A 16,885-nucleotide genomic window follows, 5' to 3' on the forward strand; every position below is an offset into this window, starting at 1 on the left:
AGTAAGTGCATTTCAAAGTTCAAGTATAGATTTACAAAAAACTGGAGATACTCCAGTGTTCATTTAAACCCTCTGGTTGCATACTGTTTAACTTCCTAATCCATTTTGTTTCCTGTTGCAGCAGTAATCTAGTAATACTACCACCTCTCACTGGTTTTCGCAAAACAAATACCACGAGGATTAAGACTGGATATTCAACCAAATTTGTGTGCCGAAGACCCGCTTCTCATTCAAAGATGGCAGGAGATTTGCAACAAATGCAGTCTTGATCTTATGGTACTTACCATTGAACGCTTGCAAGTTAAACAAAATACTGTTGGCCTGGAAATAGCCGACCTACGAGAGAAGGTAATAACCAGCAAAGGCTCAATCCAGGCAGAATCAATCTTCTCGGAACATAAGGAACCACTACGGCTTCACAAAGAGAAAGTGGCAGCAAGAAAGGCTCGGAAGCTGGAAAGAGATGCACTGGATTACCTACATGAACGCGTCTACACGTGGCAACAGGAGGATAGGAAAGGCCAGCGCATAAAGGGTAGAAGCTGGAGAAATGGTCAGCGCAGCGGCAGATCTGTACAACGGTCGTCCGACTTCCCTCATTTCAGCGCTAATTTAGGCAACAGGGATCCGTCGGTAGACTCCGGTGAAACTTCGTCGGGCTCCTCACGAGATCGAGGGACGGGTTCAAGTCACCCGCCTGCAACATACAAGGGCCCTTACGCGACTGCCAGCCAACCTCAAGGTCCTTCCGCTTTTTTAGATCAAAGACCGCGAAGGAATCCTCGAGACCCGATTGCCAGGGAGGACTACCCTTATCGAAGCAAAAAGAAGAGGTAACAAATTTAGTTATTAACATTTCCTCGTATAAACTTTCTCCTGAGGAACTATCGTTGTTAAACCGAGGTTTGGGATTCGTTCCCTCCTATGGGTTAGACTTTTTGAACTGGGAAATTGAATTTCAGAAATTTCTGAGGTCGTTAAAATTAAAAATGTGTTTTCAGGATGTAACCCCAATTCAAAGTACAACTGCAAGTACCTTCAAGAAAAAGAGTACTTTTATACCCCCATTACATAATGACGCCCTGTCTGCTTTTGAAAAGGTAGTACTCACGGAAGTTAAGAAAATAAATGAAAATTCTAGCCCAAACCATTTTAAATCTAACTTGTCGTACAAAGAAAGACAAGCTTTGAATAAATTACAAAAAGTTGAGTCAATAACCATTAAAAAAGCAGACAAAGGTGGCAGTATCGTTATTATGAATAAAGATATGTATATTGGGGAAGCTGAACGTCAGTTGAATATACCAGGCCATTATAAACTAATTAGTAAAGACCCGGTTTTTGATATTCAAAGAGAGATTGAATTAATGGCCATTGAAGCTTTACAAAATGGTCTTATTACACCTGAAACTAAAGAATATTTAATAGTGGATCACCCTCGAGTACCAGTAATGTATTTGTTGCCAAAAATCCACAAATCCCTAACTAATCCACTGGGTCGTCCTATCGTCTCAGGTATAGGTTCTGTTTTAGAACCCCTATCTAAATTTGTGGATCATTACCTGCAACCACTGGCAACTAAAATCCCTTGTTGTTTAAAAGATACCAATGATTTATTACATACTTTATCCTCTATAAAATCTGTGGACCCTGACTGCAATCTATGTAGTATAGATATTGTAAGTCTATACACTTCAATACCCCAAGATGAAGGGTTACGTTATATTGAAGAGTATTTACTTGAAACAGACCTTTCGCATAATATGGTCTACTTTCTTATTGACTGCCTAACTCTGATACTAAAGCGGAATTATTTCAGGTTTATGGGCAAATTTTATTGGCAATGCCAAGGCACATCAATGGGGGCGGCGGTCGCCCCCTCATTTGCCAATCTGGTTGTACACAGATTGGAAAGCGAATTTTTCCTGACAAAAAGCTACAAAAAACATATGTTACTATATGCTCGCTATATGGATGATATACTGATTTTATGGAAAGGGGATTTATCTGTATTCCATACAATGGTTGAACGGGCAAATGAAAGACATTCCACCATTAAATTTACGACAGAAGTGTCTAATATCACTCTTAACTTTTTGGATGTGAAACTAACATTGCAAAACGGTAACATTGTAACAGAACTGTACCGAAAGGTCACTGACCGTAACAGTTTGCTACATTCTTCTAGTTTTCACAATCCAAAATGTATCAATGCAATACCTAAGGGACAATTTTTAAGAGCCAGAAGAATAGCCTCAGATGATACCAAATACTGGGAAGCAGCTGGCCCCCTTATTGATAGATTTAAAGAGAAGGGTTACAAAACAAATCTTCTCATGAATACAGCAAAAGAAGTGGGTGCCCTATCTAGGGATGATTTGCTCACACAGAAAACTAAAACAAAAGCTCAAATTAGAACTCCTTTTGTTAGTAAGTACTCTCAAACTAGTGGCCAGATAGAAAAAGTAATTAAACGATTCTGGCCCATTTTACAACAAGATAAAACTTTAAGGCAAATTTGTACAAATACCCCTATGTTCTGCTATACTAGGGGGCAGACATTAAGGGACAAGCTTTGCCCAGCGGAAACCAGAAAAGAGATAAAAACTACTTCGATTTTCCAGGGTAAACCAAAGAAAGGGACTTTCCCTTGTCTCAGTTGTATTTGCTGTTCAGCTATTATTAAAGGGGAAGTAGTCTATCACCCGAGCAATGGAAAAAAGCTTCAGCTTTATGATTATGCAACCTGTGAGACACCCTGTGTAATTTATCTCCTAAAATGCCCTTGCGGGAAGGTGTATATAGGGCAGACTTCACGCCCTGTAAAAGAAAGGATAAAAGAGCACAAATCGGATATCCGCAACTTTAAAGTAGGTACCCAGACAGATACTTCTGTATCGCGTCATTTTTCTTTATTAAAACATAGCCCTGCCCAGCTTAAGTGGCAAGTGCTGGAGGTGGTGCGAAAACCAGTGAGAGGTGGTAGTATTACTAGATTACTGCTGCAACAGGAAACAAAATGGATTAGGAAGTTAAACAGTATGCAACCAGAGGGTTTAAATGAACACTGGAGTATCTCCAGTTTTTTGTAAATCTATACTTGAACTTTGAAATGCACTTACTTCCTCTAAATTTTTTTCTCTCCTTCTTTCCTTAGATAGTAAATGCTGCCATAGAAATAGCAGAAAAGTTGTGAGTAAATTGTGAACTTTTTCTACATAAGGGTAAGAGTAATTTTTGGCAGCTAATTGAAATACTATAATAATTGTAGTGTTAAAATGACATTGAAAAGTAAAGCTAAAGATATAGCCTTTTGTGAAGCATTCTATGAGCTCTGGGCAGGCTTGGGAGCAGTGCCGGGGGTGAATTTTTCTAACTTTTCTAATTTTTCTACCATTTTAACTTTTCTATATTTATATCTTATATGGATTCTGCGTATAGATCCCTATGGACAATACTACACTATACTGGAGATGATCTGTCGATGAACTCTGATGCGGAAATCCTTGGAACTGTTGTTATTTGTTTTTATTAGGCTAGGCCTTTAAAATTCCTCAGAGGCAGTTGCCTTGTTTGAATTGTTCTATATACACGGGGAGGTGGGGTTAATGCACCTTGAGCATGGTTACCACTAATGAAGGGTGGAGTTTAATGTTTAAAACCATTGTGGAGAAAGCAATATGTTATCACTTGAAAAAGAGCTCAGCTCGAAACATGTCGTGACACAAATAAAGCACTGAATTATTTTGCAGCAATCTTCTGCGTGAAACCCTTTCATTTACCATAACGCTATTTTTTAAACACTTAAATGTGTTAAAACCACTAACATCTCAAATATTCCAAGGTAATAAGCATAGAAATATTTTTTGAAACATATGTATTTTACTCTGTTTCAGGAAAGGTTTAATTCCTTAACACATCATAGTGACACTTCCCTACACACAGATCTCCACATCGACACCCTACTACATACTTCCCAACTGTCCCGTTTTACGCAGGACAGACACAATTTTGACAGCTCAACCCTCAGTCCCGGATTGTAACTGAAATGTCCAGGATTTCTCTTTGATCTCCTGCACTGAACAGCCAGAAAAAGATACAAAGTCTCTAAAACTTAATTGGCTTTGGGCAGAGAGCCCAGACTATGTGGCAGGTGCAGTTGAATACTTTTGTAACAAATTAAGATAAGCAAAGAAGCAATTATAACAATTTAAGATAGGCAGATCTCTTTGGGAAACTGTGCAGCTTAAAGGGCAATTCACCTTCATTAGCATAACTGTAATAACACATAAAAACCACATAAATTTGTTCAAAATTATATAACCAGACAAATTTAATTTCAAAACATTTTTGCGACAAACCTTTTTGCCCCTCTTTCTATTTCCTAAATGTTGGGAGGTATGCTCTATCATACTGACACCCCACTAACACAGACTCTATCACACTGACACCCCACTAACATAGACTCTATGACACTGACACCCCACTAACATAGACTCTATCACACTGACATCCCACTAACACAGGCTCTATCACACTGATACCCCACTAACACAGGCTCTATCACACTGATACCCCACTAACACAGGCTTTATCACACTGACACCCCACTAACACAGGCTCTATCACACTGACACCCCACTAACACAGGCTCTATCACACTGACACCCCACTAACACAGGCTCTATCACACTGACACCCCACTAACACAGGCTCTATCACACTGATTACAGCAAAGAGGCACCAACCGGATGAGGACCACATCAACTAGCTGATGCAGTCCTCGATCGCCAGAAAAATCAAACCTCCCCGATCAATATCTATTGATATCTATCGGGGAGACCCCTCGGAAGGACCAATCTGCCCGTGTATGGCCAGCTTAACACACACTCTATCACACTGACACCCCACTAACAGGCTCTATCACACTGACACACTCCACTAACACAGGCACTTCACTGTAACACTCTAACACATATTTATAAATTAATCCCTTTTCTCTGCAATAATAAAACAGTAGCTTGCATGTGATTCAAATTAAGATATAATTAATTCTTATTGGACGCAAAACAATTCTATTGGGTTTTATGTCTAAATTATTTTTTATTAGATTTAAGGTATGGATATCCAAATTACAGAAAGACCCCTTATCCAAATAATGCCAGGTTCTCAGCAGGTCCCATACCTGTATAGAGTTTCACCAATAAATTATTGCCACTATCTTATACTGTATATACCCACAGCAGCGTATATAAACGTTTCAGTTATCATTTATAGAGATTAATTAGGTTGGTGATATTATGGTGTAAAATACAGGAAAACAAAATTTGAAATAGTGTAAGAGAATCATTGAAAACATACTGACATTAGTGGGGCCAAAATAAAAACTTAAAATGGGTATAAATCCCGGAAGGTAAATTCATATTTTGATTTTTAGAATTTTTCTGTATGCATTTTACTTTTCACATATTCTTTTGTACAGTACCTAGCATTCTCACAACTATTCTATTTATCTTCAGCAAAGAAACGGAATAAAACAGGGATTTAATTGCACCTGGAAGAAACCTCATTCCAAGAATTACTGAAATCGCCATAGTGCTGCTTCATCAATATCTGATTGCTGCTTTCACTTGGGCGTATTGGAAATCAGATCAGCCAGTTCCAGTTCTTAAAACAAAAGATACTGCTATTAGAATAACAAGCTAATTTATCTGGTAAAATAATGATAAAACAAAAAGGAAGTGAAAGGAAACCATATACGCCATATACTTTTCCACTGACCCTTATACTGTACAATGTAATTTCTTTCATTTGGTTTGTACAGGTATAGGATCCCTTATCCGGAAACCCGATATCCAGAAAGCTCCGAATTACGGAATGGCCATCTCCCATAGACTCCATTTTATTCAAATAATCAAAATTTTTAAAAATGATTTCCTTTTTGTCTGTAATAATAAAACAATAGCTTGTACTTGATCTCAACTAAGATATAATTAATCCTTATTGGAAGCAAAACCAGCCTATTGAGTTTATTTAATATTTAAATTAATTTCTAGATTTAAGGCATGAAGACCCAAATTACGGAAAGATCCGTTATCCGGAAAACCCCAGGTCCCGAGCATTCTGGATAACAGGTCCCATTCCTGTACATTATTTCCCAGTAAATGATACACATGGGCATCACAGCAGATCTGAAGCAAATTTGCTTGATCAGGGCATTGTCACTTTAGATAAAGTAACACAGTGTTCCACTGCCTGAGTCCACACAAATTTAAATGTGTCTATTAGTTTTATTTCTAGGCAAACAGAAGATCAGATTGTGATCATATGATGAGTCAATGTTTGCAGACGCTGAAATCATTAATAAACACCTGAAATATCGCTGCACGGGCAGCAATGAGAATAAAGAGGAAACAGATCATTAAAATGGACTTGATTATTCTAAAAGAAAATTAAATCACAGGTTTATAGAGGTCGTATTCATTTCAGTTGGAAATATAAAATATGTTACTAGAAAATGCTGTTTTAATATTAATTGTTTCCTACGCAGCTATACCAACGCACGGCAGAAGCTTTCCATATTTATTCTTGGTGCTGAACATGATTGGTTGAGATATATATTTATGTATATGGTTTGTCAGTATGTTTATGAACTGGATCATTTGAAAATTGTAAAAATTGCATTCTGATGGGCTGCAATAATTGCAAATTAATGATCTTTTAAATTAAATGCAATCACTGCAGCCTTCCTAATCTGTATTATCTAGACGAGTCTCTGATTTATCACTTAATCTGATACTTTTTGCTTATACCCAACATTATGTTATTACTGAGTAGAGTATCTGACATTTCTGATTTTATCCCCCTTTGTCCTCTCCATAAGCAAACCTAAAACCTGTGCTTTTGGCTTATGTTATTCTATTCTGTCAATGTAGCACAATGTTCAGACCCCTGCTGGTAGTAAAAGAAATTATCTGGTGCTTACAGTATTTAGGGACAATAGGGTACATTTATTAAAGCCCCAAACCACAGACTAAAGCTGGCCATAGACGCAAAGATCCGATCGTACGAATCGTGGATTCGTACGATTTTCGGACCGTGTGTGGAGAGTCCCGACATTTTTCGTCTGTCGGAGATCGGTCGTTTGGTCGATCGGACAGGTTAGAAAATTTCTGTCGCCTGCCGATAATATCTCTGCGTGTATTGCCAATCGTACGATTTTCAGAGGGAGACTGTCACTAGTGTTGTCAGACATAAGTATCGTACGATTGCTGTCAGGGGCAGAACATTGGGTGATCTGTTCTTATTTGATCGGAATGGTAAGGACTTTGATCTGAATGGTTAGTGGAGGGTCGGGAGATGGGAAAGTCCGATCGTACGTTGATTCGTACGATCGGATCTTTGCGTCTATGGCCAGCTTTAGAGCATGTGTATAGTTGAGCTCTATTCCTTGTGCAGAGTGCAGTAAGTATTTGACAAAAGGGGATGAAATATCAGAAATGTCAGATACTCCATTTAATAATTAAAGAATGTTGGATTGCACTGATTGCATTTAATTACAAAAGATTATTATTTTGCAATTATTGCAGCCACTTGATTCATGTTCTCATAATACAATTAAAGGGGGAGTTCACCTTTAAATTGACTTTTAGTATGTTATAGAATGGCCAATTCTAGTCAATTGGTATTCATTGTTTATCTTTTATAATGTATTTATTATTTATTTTTCTTTTCTGACTCCAGCTTTTGGATGAGGGTCCCAATCTAAAAAAACAAATGCTTTGTAAGGTGCAAATGTATTGTTTTTGTTTCTTTTTATTATTAATTTTTCTATGCAGGCCCTTTCCTATCCATATAATACTCTCTTATTCAAATCAGTATATGGTTGCTAGGGTCATTTGGATCCTAGCAACCAGATAGCAGATATTGCAAAGTGGAGAGCTGCTGAATAAAAAGCCAAATAACCCAATAACTACAAGTAATAAAAAATGAAAACCGATTGCATATTATAATATTTTACAACAGGGGGTACATTATTATTTAAATATCCACATATATCAGTGAGTCCTGTGACAAAAATTACATCACTAAATAACAATTATTTTTTCATGGATTTTTTTGTATTATCATACAGGCAGGTTAAATGGCTCCTGATAAAATTGCTGCTACTGTGCAAATGTGGTAGGGACCTTAGATTGTAAGCTTCACGGGGGCAGGGAATTATGGAAATTATGTATTTGTAAAAAATGGAAATGTGTCAGTACTATATGAAACCAGGAAATCTATATATAATGTATATAACTGAAGAAAATGTGTTTAAGAAATATGTACCCCTTACCTTAGAGCCCCAAGACCATTCAGTAAATAGCCTTAAAGGGCAATTATGAATATATTTCTCACAAAGCATGTGGCAAAAAAAGTCTGTGAAATGATTTGTAATTTAACTATAAACTCAAGAGCTATAAGTATGGCTTTTAATGTGATTGCTTGATTGCTGACTTGGAAATCAATTCTCTCTTATTTCTTTCTTTTTCTAATCTAAATTCTTAATTTCCAGGAAGAAATGCCCTTAGGGGTTTGCCGGCTCACAGTTCCAAAAGCAAAGTTTAACTGTGCACGCTGCCATTGCAGCAGATGTGAGGTTTTCCTTCCTGAAGAATGACAGCTCCATGCTGGTAGTGAAAATTGCATGATGGTTTGCCACGTGCTCTAATTGCTTGATATTAAAATGAAGCCTAATTAGAAAGCTGTCAGATGTATATGCTGCTGTGTGCAGTGCCAGTGCCATTCACTGCTTTTTTCACTTCTCAGAGAAAGTTTAAATATTGTAATGTACTGGACTCCACAAGACTACATGGCCAATAAAATGGATTTTTCTCTCAGTGGAAAATTAAATGCATGCTGAGACTCTTTTGATTATGTTCCTTTTGTATTTATCAAAATGTTCAGGGAGTTGTAAAGACTGAAAATAATAAGGCTGGAAATGTTGCATCTTATGTGTTCTTCCTACTGCGCCAACCCAGAGGCCTATCAGCCCTATTATATTAAAGATATGTGTTTGCAACATCACCCCCCAACTTCATGATCTTGTTAGTGTTAATTACACTGCACATGCTCAATGTGCTTCAGCAACTGTAGAGCAGCTAAGCTTAAAGGAAAAACACACCCTTAATAAGAAAAAACCCTACCCTACATAGACCCCCCTCCCTCTTCCCCCCCAGCCTAGCTGCCCCCCTGGGCAAATGCCCCTAATTTTTGACTTTCCCCTCCGTGCAGATTGTGTCCAGCGGAGTTCACAGGCGCCATCTTCTTCTCTTTGGTAATATTCGGAATGAGACCGTTGAAGTGGCACATGTAACTGCGCATGCGCCGAAACTCACGTTCTCATTCCGCAGACTACCGAAGCAGCTGAAGATGGCACCGGTGAACTCCGCTGAACAGAATCTGCACAGAGGGGTAGGTAAAGAGTTAGGGGCATTTGTTTTGGGGGGCAGCTAGGCTGGGGGGGAGGGGGGCTATGTAGGGTAGGGGGTAGGGTTTTTTTTTATTAAGGGTTTGTTTCTCCTTTAAAGAGTTGTCAAGCATGGTTACCCAAAACCCAGAATGAGAACCAAGTTTCCGGCCACAGCTCGCACTTCTGCCTGTAACAGCCGCCTTTCGCTTCGGGAGGAGTCTTCCACTACATGGATGTTGCTAGGTCTTAAAGTGAAAAAACCTAGGTTCAGTTTCTTGCCAGGCAAGGGAGGCTATTAGCAAACAGAACCTATGCTGGGCAATGATGTTCAGTCCGTGCAGAACTGGATTTGTGGCGAGGCTACAAGGGCCCGGGCCAGGGCAAAAAAATAGGGCTGCTTCATGAGGAGCTGTGCATCCCCAGTTCAACGGTGTGTGTGTGCACATGCATGCTTGCGTATGGGGGAGGGGGGTAGTCTGGGCTAGGACCGCATGACCCGGTGATTGGACCACGAGGCTTGGGGCGCCTGCCACAGAAATCCGTCCCTGAGTCTGTGGTCCCTTTAAATAGTTGAACTTCAAACCCGGGTCCTGTGATCGTCCCCGCCACCTCCCCTCTGAACCACAGGTACCTTTAGAGGAGCATTATAAATCATAAGATCATTAGCACAAATGGTGGTTTTGTATGTCAGAGGCATAAGGCTAGGGCCACATGGGGCCAAAATCAGCCAGTTGAAATCTGCAGGCCAATTTCAGTCCTTTCTGCGAGCAGTATCGCCCTTTTGCTTTTGTGTCGGAACCCTTGAGTCAATTCCATTGTAAACAGTGTGTGTTTGCGCCAGGGTCAGATTGGACCATTGGTGGCCTACCGGGTTCCAAATTTCTGGCGCACCTCATGTGTGAATGGCAGCTGTATTCTGTTTTTTAGAGGGGGCCAGCTGATCGGGGAGCAAGTCTGGGCCGGCGGGGGCCCATGAGGTCCGGGGCCCATCGGGTTTTTTCCCGGTGTCCTGCTGGCCCAGTCTGACCCTGGTTCACACCGGAGCCACCACAGCAGGGGCTGAAATCATCCTGTAGATTTCAATAGGTTTATTTTAACCCCATGTGGTACTAATTTTAAGCTTTGGCGGGCCAAGTCAGCCAGGTTTCCTAAGCAACCCCCTTCTCATGCACATACAAACAAATAATTTGGGGAGATGTGGTGGGGGGAAACAAGAGCCCAGACTAGGGGTGGGCGACAGAAGAGGTACATACCTGGTGCCCCTCCACCTTTGCACACTAGACACATGCCACTTCTGCCTACCCTTAGTTGTGGCCCTCACATAAAGGGTTTGATTCATTAGAAGTCTGTATTTTAACATTCTTAAATGGTAATGTCAGTAAACCTCTATGGGATCATTTACAATCACAAGTGCAGTAAGCAAAATGCAGTTTCCAGAGCAATTGCCACTTTCCCCCCCACAATGTAGAGTTTTTTCCCCCAGAATTCCAGCACTGTTGTGGTCTCCAAGGGGAGTTGCATCTAGCAAAGTTGGCTTGAAATTAGCACAGTTACACTGTTATACAAATGAAATGAAATTGTGTTGAAAATGTGTTGACTGGTCTGTGTTATTTGGCATGTGAGTGACGTCTGCATTCTGTGATTTAGGCGCAACTGCACTGTCACGATTGACACAGGCCATTGTGCGAAGCCTGGAGCCACTACCTGGTGGAGGTAGTTCAGGGTGTATTCAAATCATTGCTACTATGTAAGGTGCAGAATAACTCACAATCAGCCATGCAACATCAGTACCTTCTACAGGTTGTAAAGAAATCCTGGCTGTTTGTAGCAGAGTTGTAGAACTTTGAACCTTGAAGTTGATGGGCTGCAGTTTAGCAATAAATCAGATATTGACCATTTATTTATAAGAATTCAAAGATTTATTTGACAGATGATACATTGCTTTCTGCTCAGTACATTGTGTAATGATCCATAGGTTCTGATGACTGATAGTAGCCCTCAGGAGACTAATCACAGGCTACACCTGAGTGGAGAAGAAAGTAAGAAAGCTACATGATCTCTTTAGTCATTTTTCTTTAGCCCTGTTCTGCTGTGGTACACAAGGAGTGCATCACAAGGTACAGAGTCGAGCTAGTGAATATATTATTGCTGTAATGATATTCCTGTAGCAGGCTTTTGCTTGCCTCCAATTTTTCCAAAAGTAGTACTTGTGAGTAATGCTTCATTGAAGAGGTATCTTTTATTCCCTTCCTTCTGTTACTCCTTGGGGCAAAGTGGCGAAAATACAATCCAGAAATACAATCCGCAGGGACATCTCCAATTTACTAACAGGCGTAGAGGACAATTCGATATCGAAAGAGCGTAACGCTAACAAGTTTCACGCCCTTTCGCCAAGGCGGATTTTCACTCAGGCCAATGATCGTTACTCCACAAATTCACTAAAGTGCAAATTTTCCATTACATTACCCCTTTCGTCAGAGTCTGCTGATAAGATGAATCTTCATCCTCCTCAATCTTATGTCAGTGACATCATATCCTGTATGCCAACCTGAATAAATAAGTTGGATGTGGACTAGCTCATAGCACATGTCATGTCAATGTGAGTGCAGTCTGGGCCAAAAGCACCAGTAATGAAATATAGAAGGCCTGGAGAAAGATATAAGAAACTCCTCTAAGTTTGCTCATAACCCATGCAGTGACCTTTGTTTAAAGGGCTGTATATCCCCCGTTTCAACATAAGTTCAAAAAATATGGCTTATACTGAACATAAGTTTTGCCTATTATTTTAATCACAAAAAATCTACTGCATAAAACAAATCTGTAGTCTACTCCATGTTTGAGAAATAATCACATGACAAGAACGTAGATGAACCCTCTACTAACCAAACAGTCACAACAAAGGGTTTTATACTGGTGATCTAATCAACTAAAAAGAACCAAACAAGGAAGCTTTAGTTTCCCTGCTTGTCCTGTTTAGCTTAAGAAATGCAAAAACGATACATTATCTGTAATTAAATCAATGGGCAAAAAGCATGGTCAACAGTCCTGTTCATTGAAAAGATATTAAAGAGTGTTATAATGCTCCTTTAACATAGATCTATCAAACTGTCAGACAAACCTCAATTGTGACGCCTGAGTGGACCCTTTGTTCCCAATGCATGGCAATAGATACTGCTAGTTATTTACAGAGCCTAATGAATAAAGTACATTTATGCACTTATGAGAAGGTAAAAAACTGTAATCCATTCGTTTCTAGGTCCAACTTTTTTCAAATGAAGGGATGTAAATAGGATGGGTTTACCATCCATTACTACAGGAGGACTCAATCTTACTAAAGGAGAAGGAAAGGTAAAATTGCTGGGGCTGCCAAGCAGTCAGAAAGGTGCATGTATGGTACAGAAATCTTTGAAAAAGTTTTGTACTACACATCCAAGTCTAACAGGACAAGACTACAAATAATTGTGGCATGGTGCTCAGCAAACAGTACCCCTGGCTGATGTTTTGTTTTGTTTTTTTACAAAAGAAGCACCACCAATTAAGCAACTAAAATCTAGAAGGTTGCAACTGTCAGTTGCAGTTGTTGGTGTGATGCTTAAAGTTGAGACTATAAACTAGATCTTGTGATGACAAACTCGTAACATTCCAGCATCCACAAAAGGTGAATGCTGTAGGACCTTGAGACTGCCAAAAATGTAATGCTCTTGGAGCATGAAACATAAGGCTGTGGAGACACTGACTCAAATATTTTTTTTCTTTTTAACTATATTTTCTTTGTGGCTTGTGTAGATCTTTGCGAGCACACCAGCTTTTTGTACTTTTATAGATTTCCTCTCCCTTGGCAGAAGGTCTGGAGCTCATGAACCTGGACCATACTTCATTCCTGTTGAGTTTAATATTGAGAACCTCTGCCTGTGTCTGACATATTTATAGAATTGATGTGCCATGAGTCTGACACTCTTGTCTGAGACCATCTCTACTGTACTGATTAATCTGGCTTGACAGCACTTACAGGCTTCTTCAGCCAAAGCAACTACTGTAATCTTGAAAAGTGGGCTACACGGATACAGCACAAAGTCCTCATTCTCGGAATGAGGTTACTGACTCGTGTCTGGAATAATGAGAAGAAATTTACAGATCACAGTTGCTCTCTCTTTATTGCCCTGTGAGTAAGTTTACAACACTGAAAGGTTTTCTCTCATATTTCTTGCAAGTGAATTATTCCATTACTGGTAAAATAGAATGTCGAATTTTTTATATTTTGCTATGTAACGTTGTTCATGTACTGTATATGTAATATGCCCATATGAAAGATATAACAAGCAGATCCATGCAAGCTCAAAAACATTTCGGTGTCTTGATATAATTAAATATATTTTATTATTTTTAATATTGAAAAAAATATTTTAAATAGATTTAATTTTTAATTTATTTTTTAATAGTTTTTTTTAATTTTGCTTTATTTAAGTGAGACTATTTATAAGTGGATGATGATTACTGGAATACTATGATTATACAGCACAAATGTAGTTCCAAGGCATGTGTGATTTTTCTATTATGACAGACTTTAGTGAGAAGAAGTCTGAGATTTCTAATTTTTGTATCCCCGAAGTCACTGATGAATAATTCAGTTCTATATGCAGCTCTATGGCTTATGTTTAGTTGGCAATGATATGCATACTGTATATAACAAACTGCTTTGATGTTTTATTAAATATTCAATAAAGATAAATGCTTTACGAAATATTTCATTTGTTGTCAGCGATAGGGTGATTTTACACCTGTAGGCCACTCTCTGTGCAGTGTTTTGTTGTATAATGCAGAGTGATGGAACTGCATGCATTGAAAGTACTGTTTCTATTTTTGCAGATGATACTAAATTGTGCAGAACTATAGGTTCTATGCAGGATGCTGCCACTTTGCAGAGTGATTTGTCTAAACTGGAAAACTGGGCAGCAAACTGGAAAATGAGGTTCAATGTAGATAAATGCAAGGTTATGCACTTTGGCAAAAATAATATAAATGCAAGTTATACACTAAATGGCAGTGTGTTGGGAGTTTCCTTAAATGTGAAGGATCTAGGGGTCTTTGTAGATAACACGTTGTCTAATTCTGGGCAGTGTCATTCTGTGGCTGCTAAAGCAAATAAAGTTCTGTCTTGCATAAAAAAGGGCATTGACTCAAGGGATGAAAACATAATTCTGCCTCTTTATAGGTCCCTGGTGAGGCCTCATCTGGAGTATGCAGTGTAGTTTTGGACTTCAGTCCTTAAGAGGGATATAAATGAGCTGGAGAGAGTGCAGAGACTAAGTGCAACTAAATTGGTTAGAGGGATGGAAGACTTAAATTATGAGGGTAGACTGTCAAGGTTGGGGTTGTTTTCTCTGGAAAAAAGCCGCTTGCGAGGGGACATGATTACACTTTACAAGTACATTAGAGGACATAATAGACAAATGGCAGGGGATCTTTTTACCCATAAAGTGGATCACCGTACCAGAGGCCACCCCTTCAGACTAGAAGAAAAGAACTTTCATTTGAAGCAACGTAGAGGGTTCTTCACAGTCAGGACAGTGAGGTTGTGGAATGCACTGCCGGGTGATGTTGTGATGCTGATTCAGTTAATGCCTTTAAGAATGGCTTGGATGATTTTTTGGACAGACAAAATATCAAAGGCTATTGTGATACTAAGCTCTATAGTTAGTATAGGTATGGGTATATAGAATTTAATTAAAATTAGGGAGGGGTATGTGTATGGATGCTGGGTTTTCATTTGGAGGTGTTGAGCTTGATGGACTTTGTCTTTTTTCAACCCAATTTAACTATGTAACTATGTAACTATGTCTGTTGTTTTTAGCAAGCATTTGGTCAGCAAAGCTACATAAATACTTATGTCCTGTGCTAATGCACGCCAAGGGATATTTTTGATAAGACCCTCATCTTTAGTGGCTGGATCAGTGACAGACGCTTCTTCCTAACAAACACTAGTGTACAGGTGAGGGAATTGGGTAGAAATACAAGAAAATTCGATATGGCTGGAAGCCACTATTTTTCCTCTGGTTGTCATGTTAGACATAGAAACCAGAAGAAAATAATAAGAAATATTGTCCCCTGGCTTAATTATATTAGGTGCAAATGTGGTGGGCCTATTGATGCTGAGCACAAACTGAACCCTGGAGCTACTGCCTGGTAGCTCCAAGTTTCCACTGCATCAAAAGGAACAACAGCACCCAATTCAGTATAGAAGGCAGGAACAACTATGTAGCGCTGAGCAAAACTATATAGACGTGCCATGTAGTGCTGAGCACATAGAGCACATTTTGATGAAAGTGGTTTTACATGCAACTGACTGCAAGAAAATTGCTGAGGACCTTAATTGCACTATATATAAATGAGCCCTACTGTGTCCTATGCTTCTATGCTCTTCTCAGGGCTGGAACTAGGGGTATTCAGAGTAGGCGCCGGCCTAGGGAGCCATCATGGGGGGGGGAATTTTTTGGTTTGCTTGACCTTTAATAGTTTTTCCATTTTATAAACTGCCTGTTCTAGCCCATGATTCATACTGTGGGCAGAAACATGCTGTCTGTAAGCTGTGGAGTAGTTGTTACAATTTGTAACATCAGTGTTTAGTCCCTCCTTCCCTGCCAGGATTTCAAGTGATGCAGAAAGAGAAGAACTGTTAAACAGCTGGATTTCAGCAAAGAAAATGACATTTATTCATACTTTTTGAAGAAACAGGTAAATGTAATGGATATATTAGGGGTTATGTAATATGTGGGTCTCTTTATCAAATTTTGGTTAGGAAGCCGGAGTTCCCCTTTAAGTCTACTAGAAAATAATGCAAATATTCAATAAATCCAACAGGCTTGTTTTGTTTGCAATAAGGATTCATTATATTTTCATTTTGATCAAGTACAGAGTACTGTTTTATTATTACAGAGAAAAAGGAAATCATTTTTAAAAATTTGGATTATTTGGATAACAAGGAGTCTATGAGAGTAGGCCTTCTGAACTTTTTGGATAACGGGTTTCAAGATAACACATACCATACCTGTATATGTATATACATATAACATTGATACTGTCTTCTGCCAAAAAAACGTTAAAATTACAGTGTCGCAGAAACTGGGTGAGTAACAAGCCTGGAGAAGAACTGACCTCTGCTACTGGATATAAACAAATAATGTTTTCAGATGGAATTATATTTTCAAATAACTTTTGAAAATACTGAATATTTTTAATTAATGCATACTGGAAAGTTGCTTAGAATTCCATCTTTTTTCACTAGGCAAAATAGTTTTGGGTGGAAATTCTTTTTTTTCTTCGTACAAAGTTGATGTAGAAATATGGAAATGTCCTATTGACAAACAAGAGGTTTGCTTTTTTCTGTAATTTGTATTTGCCTTCATTTGATTCCTAGCATCAAACTCATAAAAG

Source organism: Xenopus laevis, chromosome 5S, assembly GCF_017654675.1.
Source record: "Xenopus laevis strain J_2021 chromosome 5S, Xenopus_laevis_v10.1, whole genome shotgun sequence".
Taxonomy (NCBI): domain Eukaryota; kingdom Metazoa; phylum Chordata; class Amphibia; order Anura; family Pipidae; genus Xenopus; species Xenopus laevis.